General features: G+C 46.8%; 1 protein-coding gene across 3 annotated transcripts in view; it reads left to right on the top strand.

Moving 5' to 3' along the window:
- The first annotated feature begins 1,259 nt into the window (after positions 1 to 1,259).
- helz (helicase with zinc finger) overlaps positions 1,260 to 10,461 on the top strand; it is a 143,022-nt gene continuing 133,820 nt past the window's right edge. For 2 of the 3 annotated variants that reach the window (XM_061880351.1, XM_061880349.1), the window contains exon 1: positions 1,260 to 1,369. The gene's annotated coding sequence lies outside the window, so the exon portion shown is untranslated. The remainder of the gene's footprint in view (positions 1,370 to 10,461) is intronic. The other variant, XM_061880350.1, reaches the window with a different exon arrangement.

Here is a 10,461-nt window from a genome sequence, read left to right as displayed (position 1 = left end):
GTCGAGACCCAGGATGGACCGCTCGCCTGTGTATCGGTTGGGGACATCTCCACGCTGCTGATCCGCCTCCGCTTGAGATGGTTTCCTGCGGACGGGACTCTCGCTGATGTCTTGGATCCGCTTTGAACTGAACTCTCGCGGCTGTGTTGGAGCCACTATGGATTGAACTTTCACAGTATCATGTTAGACCCGCTCGACATCCATTGCTTTCGGACTAAACGGGAAATCAATCAATCAATCAATCAATGTTTATTTATATAGCCCCAAATCACAAATGTCTCAAAGGGCTGCACAAATCATTACGACTACAACATCCTCGGAAGAACCCACAAAAGGGCAAGGAAAACTCACACCCAGTGGGCAGGGAGAATTCACACCCAGTGGGACGCCAGTGACAATGCTGACTATGAGAAACCTTGGAGAGGACCTCAGATGTGGGCAACCCCCCCCCTCTAGGGGACCGAAAGCAATGGATGTAGAGCGGGTCTAAGATGATACTGTGAAAGTTCAATCCATAGTGCCTTTAGTGGTTTTTAAATGATGCTGTAATTGCTGCCAAAAGTGCATCAACAAATGTTAAGCAAAGCTCTTACTACTCATGTATGTTTTTTTATCTTTTAATACATTTGCAAAAATGTCTAATAAAAAAAAAATACTTTCAGTGTCATTATGGGGTATTTTGTGTAGATTTGAGCGCAAAAATCGATTGGGGACATCTCTACGCTGCTGATCCGCCTCCGCTTGAGATGGTTTCCTGCGGACGGGACTCTCGCTGATGTCTTGGATCCGCTTTGAACTGAACTCTCGCGGCTGTGTTGGAGCCACTATGGATTGAACTTTCACAGTATCATGTTAGACCCGCTCGACATCCATTGCTTTCGGTCCCCTAGAGGGGGGGGAGGTTGCCCACATCTGAGGTCCTCTCCAAGGTTTCTCATAGTCAGCATTGTCACTGGCGTCCCACTGGATGTGAATTCTCCCTGCCCACTGGGTGTGAGTTTTCCTTGCCCTTTTGTGGGTTCTTCCGAGGATGTTGTAGTCGTAATGATTTGTGCAGTCCTTTGAGACATTTGTGATTTGGGGCTATATAAATAAACATTGATTGATTGATTGATTGATAATTCAAGGAAATACGGTATTTTTAGAACAGGCCACGGGCACCGCGTTGGTGACCCCTGCAACTAACCACTGTACCACCGCGCAACTCCACAAAGTCACTTTGACTCTTTTTTTTTTTTTTTAAACAACTAAATGTCACGCACGCGCGCACGCGTCCACGCGCAGCCTTCAACCTTCAGATAGCCACGTCCCGTGAGCCTTTGCGCGGGTCTGACAAGTGGATCCAAGATGGCGTAGAAAGTACAGCTCGGTAAGTGTTGACTTCCCATTTTCGGAGCTTCCACTTTCCTCCTCCGCCCTCAAGCCGCCGCTGATAATGACCGGGGTTCGTACGTGGAGCGACGTGCCGCGTGGGGAGTTTCCGCGCGGGCGACGGCGCGATGTCACGTCCACTACAGGCGCCGAAATAACCTGGTCCAGAATCGCAGGCCCGAGCCAGTTTTGTTTCGGCGACTGCCGCTAGCAGGCTAGGCTAGGCGGGCTAACAGCGAGCATCAGCCCGCCGCTCTTCTCCGCACTGGCCGACCTTCCTGCTCCGGAGGGACGGAGCGCGGCGGCGTGTTCGCCCGCCACAGCCGTTAGCCGCGGTACCTTTTAGCAAGTGCAGTCTAAAATGTAGGCTATTTTAAATTTTTTTATTTTATTTTAAGCCCACCTTTGAAACGTCACTGTCGTCTCTTTGACTTGTCACAGTCACAACAAGTTTGCAGAAGTAAGACCACCTTTATGTGGGCCACTAAGTCTTCCCTTCATTCACACTTTGGCTGCTTTTAGATCAACGCTGTCACATTTTTACTTGCTGTGGTTGTTTTTTAATCGCCTTGTTTGATGACAACATGATGTAACACAGGGGTGTCAAACTCGTTTTAGATCGGGGGCCACATGGAGAAAAATCTACTCCCAAGTAGGCCGGACTGGTGAAATCCCTGCACGATAACTTAAAAATAAAGACACCTTCAGATTAGGGATGCACCGAAATGAAAATTTGTGGCCGAAGCCGAATAAAACTTAAACGCTTGGCCGAATAATGAATACAGTTTTTCACAATTTTTTTTATATTGCATAACTAGCCTAGACTTCACGGTGGCAGAGGGGTTAGTGCGTCTGCCTCACAATACGAAGATCCTGCAGTCCTGGGTTCAAATCCAGGCTCGGGATCTTTCTGTGTGGAGTTTGCATGTTCTCCCCGTGACTGCGTGGGTTCCCTCCGGGTACTCCGGCTTCCTCCCACTTCCAAAGACATGCACCTGGGGATAGGTTGATTGGCAACACTAAATTGCCCCTAGTGTGTGAATGTTGTCTGTCTGTGTTGGCCCTGTGATGAGGTGGCGACTTGTCCAGGGTGTACCCCGCCTTCCGCCCGATTGTAGCTGAGATAGGCGCCGGCGACCCCGGAAGGGAATAAGCGGTAGAAAATGGATGGATGGATTGATTGTTTTTAATCGCCTTGTTTGATGACAACATGATGTAACACAGGGGTGTCAAACTCGTTTTAGATCGGGGGCCACATGGAGAAAAATCTACTCCCAAGTAGGCCGGACTGGTGAAATCCCTGCACGATAACTTAAAAATAAAGACACCTTCAGATTAGGGATGCACCGAAATAAAAATTTGTGGCCGAAGCCGAATAAAACTTAAACGCTTGGCCGAATAATGAATGCAGTTTTTCACAATTTTTTTTATATTGCATAAATAGCCTAGACTTCACGGTGGCAGAGGGGTTAGTGCGTCTGCCTCACAATACGAAGGTCCTGAATAGTCAGAGTTCAATCCTGGGCTTGGGATCTTTCTGTGTGGAGTTTGCATGTTCTCCCCGTGAATGCGTGGGTTCCCTCCGGGTACTCCGGCTTCCTCCCACTTCCAAAGACATGCACCTGGGGATAGGTTGATTGGCAACACTAAATGGTCCCTAGTGTGTGAATGTGAGTGTGAATGTTGTCTGTCTATCTGTGTTGGCCCTGTGATGAGGTGGCGACTTGTCCAGGGTGTACCCCGCCTTCCGCCCGATTGTAGCTGAGATAGGCTCCGGCGCCCCCCGCGACCCCGAAAGGCAATAAGCGGTAGGAAATGGATGGATTGTTTTTAATCGCCTTGTTTGATGACAACATGATGTAACACAGGGGTGTCAAACTCGTTTTAGATCGGGGGCCACATGGAGAAAAATCTACTCCCAAGTAGGCCGGACTGGTGAAATCCCTGCACGATAACTTAAAAATAAAGACACCTTCAGATTAGGGATGCACCGAAATGAAAATTTGTGGCCGAAGCCGAATAAAACTTAAACGCTTGGCCGAATGCAGTTTTTCACAATTTTTTTAATATTGCATAAATAGCCTAGACTTCACGGTGGAAGAGGGGTTAGTGCGTCTGCCTCACAAAACGAAGATCCTGCAGTCCTGGGTTCAAATCCAGGCTCGGGATCTTTCTGTGTGGAGTTTGCATGTTCTCCCCGTGACTGCGTGGGTTCCCTCCGGGTACTCCGGCTTCCTCCCACTTCCAAAGACATGCACCTGGGGATAGGTTGATTGGCAACACTAAATGGTCCCTAGTGTGTGAATGTTGTCTGTCTGTGTTGGCCCTGTGATGAGGTGGCGACTTGTCCAGGGTGTACCCCGCCTTCCGCCCGATTGTAACTGAGATAGGCGCCGGCGCCCCCCGCGACCCCGAAAGGGAATAAGCGGTAGAAAATGGATGGATGGATTGATTGTTTTTAATCGCCTTGTTTGATGACAACATGATGTAACACAGGGGCGTCAAACTCGTTTTAGATCGGGGGCCACATGGAGAAAAATCTACTCCCAAGTAGGCCGGATTGGTGAAATCCCTGCACGATAACTTAAAAATAAAGACACCTTCAGATTAGGGATGCACCGAAATGAAAATTTGTGGCCGAAGCCGAATAAAACTTAAACGCTTGGCCGAATAATGAATGCAGTTTTTCAAAAAAATTGTTATATTGCATAAATAGCCTAGACTTCACGGTGGCAGAGGGGTTAGTGCGTCTGCCTCACAATACGAAGGTCCTGCAGTCCTGTTTTCAAATCCAGGCTCGGGATCTTTCTGTGTGGAGTTTGCATGTTCTCCCCGTGACTGCGTGGGTTCCCTCCGGGTACTCCGGCTTCCTCCCACTTCCAAAGACATGCACCTGGGGATAGGTTGATTGGCAACACTAAATGGTCCCTAGTGTGTGAATGTTGTCTGTCTATCTGTGTTGGCCCTGCGATGAGGTGGCGACTTGTCCAGGGTGTACCCTGCCTTCCGCCCGATTGTAGCTGAGATAGGCGCCGCCAGCGACCCCGAAAGGGAATAAGCGGTAGAAAATGGATGGATGGATGGATTGTTTTTAATCGCCTTGTTTGATGACAACATGATGTAACACAGGGGTGTCAAACTCGTTTTAGATCGGGGGCCACATGGAGAAAAATCTACTCCCAAGTAGGCCGGACTGGTGAAATCCCTGCACGATAACCTAAAAATAAAGACACCTTCTGATTAGGGATGCACCGAAATGAAAATTGGTGGCCAAAGCTGAATAAAACTTAAACGCTTGGCCGAATGCAGTTTATCACAATTTTTTTAATATTGCATAAATAGCCTAGACTTCTCGGTGGAAGAGGGGTTAGTGCGTCTGCCTCACAAAACAAAGTTCCTGCAGTCCTGGGTTCAAATCCAGGCCCGGGATCTTTCTGTGTGGAGTTTGCATGTTCTCCCCGTGAATGCGTGGGTTCCCTCCGGGTACTCCGGCTTCCTCCAAAGACATGCACCTGGGGATAGGTTGATTGGCAACACTAAATGGTCCCTAGTGTGTGAATGTTGTCTGTCTATCTGTGTTGGCCCTGCGATGAGGTGGCGACTTGTCCAGGGTGTACCCTGCCTTCCGCCCGATTGTAGCTGAGATAGGCACCAGCGCCCCCGCGACCCCAAAAAGGGAATAAGCGGTAGAAAATGGATGGATGGAAATAGCCTAGAATAAATATTTAGACATGTTTTTCAAATAAAGTAATTTTTTATTGAATATTGACATTTTTTTAATATTCCAGTAGCCTTTGCTTTTCATTCATATTAGGCCTTCAAACAAAACATGCATTCCCCCCAAAAAATAAAGTGCATTAAAGTGGATAAACCAACAACAAATGAATTATTGTCCTTTTGGCCAAAGTCTGCTTAGCCACAGTAGATATGCTAATAATGTAAACAGAAGGCTGCAGTTGAGCTACTTTTCAATTGACCAAGTCGAGGAGATCTACCTCATTCCTATTTATAATTTATATTTATTTATTTATGAAAGAGACATTTTTGTTAACAAGTTAATGGTCTTTAATGATAATACAAGCATGTTTAACACACATAGATTCCTTTCTTTCATGAAGACAAGAATATAAGTTGGTGTATTACCTGATTCTGATGACTTGCATTGATTGGAATTAGACAGTGGTGCTGATAACGTCCGCATTTTCAAATGGAGGAAAAAAAAAAGTCCTCCTTTCTGTCCAATACCACATGAAAGTGGTTGGTTTTGGCATCTCATTTGTCCAACTTGCATACTGGTTTTTAAACACTTTGTTATGAGAGTAGCATATGTGTGTGGCCCTTTAATGTCTGGCAGCAGGTGAGTGACGTCAGTGAGTGTGCGGGTGGGCAAGCAAGTGAGAAAGCGGTCGCTGAGGGCGGGGGAGAAATACATTGGCATCAAACTCCGTAGCTTGCTAGCTTTCTGAGACTCTTATTTTGTTAGCACAGGCAGGATGAAACAGGTCTTTTATGGTGAAGACAGGAAGTGTGCAGTCGCTCTTTAGAGTTTTGACAGTAGGTACGGAGTCTCTAGAAATAAAATGTTTTTCTGCGTCCGCTCTGTTAGTGATTTTTTTCTTAAATATGAGCTCGCAGCAGCCAGCGTCATCTCACAAGATCCTCGGGTGCCGAGAATGTCAAACAACTGACGAAAGTGAAGTCTTGGTATGATTGATGATTGCTCATTTTTATGTCTATTTTTTAATGCCTGGCTTGAGATCGACCGACACACCCTCCGAGATCCACCAGTCGATCGCGATCGACGTAATGGGCACCCCTGGCCTAGAATAAATATCTAGACATGTTTTTCAAATAAAGTAATTTTTTATTGAATATTGAAAATTTTTTAATATTCCAGTAGCCTTTGCTTTTAAAAAAAAAGCACAGTTTTTCATTTACATTAGGCCTTCAAACAAAACATGCATTCCAAAAAAAAATAAAAGTGCATTAAAGTGGATAAACCAACAACAAATGAATTATACTGCTTAGCCATAGTAGATATGCTAATAATATAAACAGGAGGCTCAAGTAAATCTCAATTAAGTGTGTGCTTGTAACCTCATACACTTATACAGGTACACAACATATCCCTAACGTCACCACGTCACTGCACGTTGGTTGATTGCGTCACCGCGTCAAAAAATTGCGTCACACGCCACTATTCGGCCTTGTTCTTAACTCATTCCACCGAAGGCCAAATGTGGCTTTTTTTGCCATATTCGGCCGAATATACTCGGTTACCGATTAATCGGTGCATCCCTACTTCAGATTGTTTTCTGTGTTTAAAAATAGAAGAAGCACATTCTGAAAATGTACTAATCAATCAATGTTTACTTATATAGCCCTAAATCACTAGTGTCTCAAAGGGCTGCACAAACCACAACACAAACCACCTCGGTAGGCCCACATAAGGGCAAGGAAAACTCACACCCAGTGGGACGTCGATGACTATGAGAACCTTGGAGAGGACGAAAGTATTCCATGGCCATCGGACCAGACCCCCTCCACAAGGGAGAGTGGAACATAGGAGAAAAAGAAAAGAAACGGCAGATCAACTGGTCTAAAAAGGGAGCCTAATCATAATGTAGTTTTTTTACACTTACATGTTGCGGTTAATAGTATTCTATCTTTATTTGTCGTGGTAGTGGGGGTGTATAATGTAGCCCAGAAGAATTCGGGATACATAATAATAACTCAAAGACACTCACAGAGAAGTGGGAACCCATCATTCATTCACACCTGGTGGTGGTAAGCTACATCTGTAGCCACAGCTGCCCTGGGGTAGACTGACGGAAGCGTGGCTGCCAGTTTGCGCCTACGGCCCCTCCGACCACCACCTATCATTCATTCACCAGTGTGAGTGGCACCGGGGGCAAAGGATGAAGTGTCCTGCCCAAGCGATTTTTTGGGATGTCAGTAGGTGGAAAGCGAACCTACAACCCTAAGGTTCTTGGCCGGCAGCTCTACCCACTACGCCATGCCGCCCCAAATTCGGGATACATGGGATTCTGGTAGGGGTGTAACGGTACACAAAAATTTCGGTTCGGTACGTACCTCGGTTTAGAGGTCATGGTTCGGTTCATTTTTGGTACAGTAAGAAAACAAGAAAATATAAAGTTTTTTGGTTATTTATTTACCAAATTTGTAAAAAATGGCTTGATCCTTTTAACATTGAAAACACTATAACAATTCTGCCCACGTTAATCCACAATAAACTGCCTCAAGTTGTTGCTTAGATTAAATAAAATGACACAACTTATCTTCTACATTTAAAAAGTGTAACATTAAAGGCCTACTGAAAGCCACTACTAGCGACCACGCAGTCTGATAGTTTATATATCAATGATGAAATATTAACATTGCAACACATGCCAATACGGCCTTTTTAGTTTACTAAATTGCAATTTTAAATTTCCCGCAGAGTTTCTTGTTGAAAACGTCGCGGAATGATGAGGCGTGCGCGTGACGTCACGGACTGTCAGGAAATATTAGCACAACATCATTTGCGGCTAAAAGTCGTCTCTTTTCATCGCGCAATTAAACAGTATTCTGGACATCTGTGTTGCTGAATCTTTTGCAGTTTGTTCAATTAAAAATGGAGAAGTCAAAGTAGAAAAATGGAGTTGGGAAGCTTTAGCCACACAAACACACGGTGATTCCTTGTTTAAAATTCTCGGAGGTGAAGCTTTTTTATGGATCAGAGCGGTCAAGCTAACATGGTTCGCGACCACTTGTCAACCGGCAGGTTTCGGTGAGAAAATTGTGTTAAAAAGTCGCCTCTTGCCGGAGATCTGTGGAGTTTGCGCCGTCTTTGTATCTGCCGTGACTTCCCTCAGACACTGGCCTCAATACACCCGTGGACACACCCCTCCGACTATCAGGTACTATTTAATCTCACTAAAACACTAGCAACACAATAGAAAGATAAGGGATTTCCCAGAATTATCCTAGTAAATGTGTCTAAAAACATCTGAATCCGTCCCAATGCAATCGCCTTTTTTTCTTCTAGTCCTTCACTCTAAATTTCCTCATCCGTGAATCTTTCATCTTCGCTCAAATTAATGGGGAAATTGTCGCTTTCTCGGTCCGAATAGCTCTTGCTGCTGGAGGATCCCATTATAAACAATGTGAGGACGTGAGCAGCCCTCACCCTTGTGACGTCATCGTCTGCTACTTCCGGTAAAAAGCGAGGCTTTTTTATCAGCACCAAAAGTTGCGAACTTTATCGTCGATGTTCTCTCCTAAATCCTTTCAGCAAAAATATGGCAATATCGCAAAATGATCAGATATGACACATAGAATGGACCTGCTGTCCCCGTTTAAATAAGGAAATCTAATTTCAGTAGGCCTTCAAAGTTGTTTATATCACAGCCCTCAGTGAAACCTGTATGGCTGTTGAAGAAGTATGCCTTGCAGTCGCTTGCGCATTGAGTCAGCAGCAGCAACACTAGATGTGACCGGCCGGCACTCAGATAGCATAGCATTAAAGCGGACGCGACGACATGGTCGAGAGGACGTTTAAGGCATTGCCATCACAGCATCCATCCATCCATCCATCCATCCATCTTCTTCCGCTTATCCGAGGTCGGGTCGCGGGGGCAGCAGCCTAAGCAGGGAAGCCCAGACTTCCCTCTCCCCAGCCACTTCGTCTAGCTCTTCCCGGGCGATCCCGAGGCGTTCCCAGGCCAGCCGAGAGACATAGTCTTCCCAACGTGTCCTGGGTCTTCCCCGTGGCCTCCTACCGGTTGGACGTGCCCTAAACACCTCCCTAGGGAGGTGTTTAGGGTGGCATCCTGACCAGATGCCCGAACCACCTCATCTGGCTCCTCTCCATGTGGAGGAGCAGCGGCTTTACTTTGAGTTCCTCCCGGATGGCAGAGCTTCTCACCCTATCTCTAAGGGAGAGACCCGCCACACGGCGGAGAAAACTCATTTCGGCCGCTTGTACCCGTGATCTTATCCTTTCGGTCATGACCCAAAGCTCATGACCATAGGTGAGGATGGGAACGTAGATCGACCGGTAAATTGAGGTTTTCGTCCTGGTCGTGGAACTGTGGACCAGCTCTATACTCTGGGCAGGGTTCTTGAGGGTGCATGGGAGTTTGCCCAACCAGTCTACATGTGCTTTGTGGACTTGGAGAAGGCATTGGACCGTGTCCCTCGGGAAGTCCTGTGGGGAGTGCTCAGAGAGTATGGGGTATCGGACTGTCTCTTTGTGGCGGTCTGCTCCCTGTATGATCAGTGTCAGAACTTGGTCCGCATTGCCGGCAGTAAGTCGAACACATTTCCAGTGAGGGTTGGACTCCGCCAAGGCTGTCCTTTGTCACCGATTCTGTTCATAACTTTTATGGACAGAATTTCTAGGCGCAGTCAAGGCGTTGAGGGGTTCCGGTTTTGTGACCGCAGGATTAGGTCTCTGCTTTTTGCAGATGATGTGGTCCTGATGGCTTCATCTGACCGGGATCTTCAGCTCTCACTGGATTGGTTTGCAGGCGAGTGTGAAGCGACCGGAATGAGAATCAGCACCTCCAAGTCCGAGTCCATGGTTCTCGCCCGGAAAAGGGTGGAGTGCCATCTCCGGGTTGGGGAGGAGACCCTGCCCCAAGTGGAGGAGTTCAAGTACCTAGGAGTCTTGTTCACGAGTGAGGGAAGAGTGGATCGTGAGATCGACAGGCGGATCGGTGCGGCGTCTTCTGTAATGCGGACGTTGTACCGATCCGTTGTGGTGAAGAAGGAGCTGAGCCGGAAGGCAAAGCTCTCAATTTACCGGTCGATCTACGTTCCCATCCTCACCTATGGCCATCACAGCATGCCCTCAATATTGTTGTCCGGGGGAAAATCTGAGAATTTTTATCCTGAGGAGATTTCTGGGAGAGGCACTGAAATCCGCAAAACCTACCGGAAAAATGGGGGGGTTGGCAAGTATGCAGCTGAGCCACATCAGAGTGAACCAAGAGCCGCAGGTTGCCGACCCCTGACCTACAGAGATACAAAGAATTGACACCCCTGATGTAACATGTACACTAAATTCGCGTGATGCTATTATTGGTA

The sequence above is a fragment of the Nerophis ophidion genome, linkage group LG20, assembly GCF_033978795.1.
Source record: "Nerophis ophidion isolate RoL-2023_Sa linkage group LG20, RoL_Noph_v1.0, whole genome shotgun sequence".
Classification (NCBI taxonomy): domain Eukaryota; kingdom Metazoa; phylum Chordata; class Actinopteri; order Syngnathiformes; family Syngnathidae; genus Nerophis; species Nerophis ophidion.
This window is presented reverse-complemented; position numbering and strand designations above follow the sequence as displayed.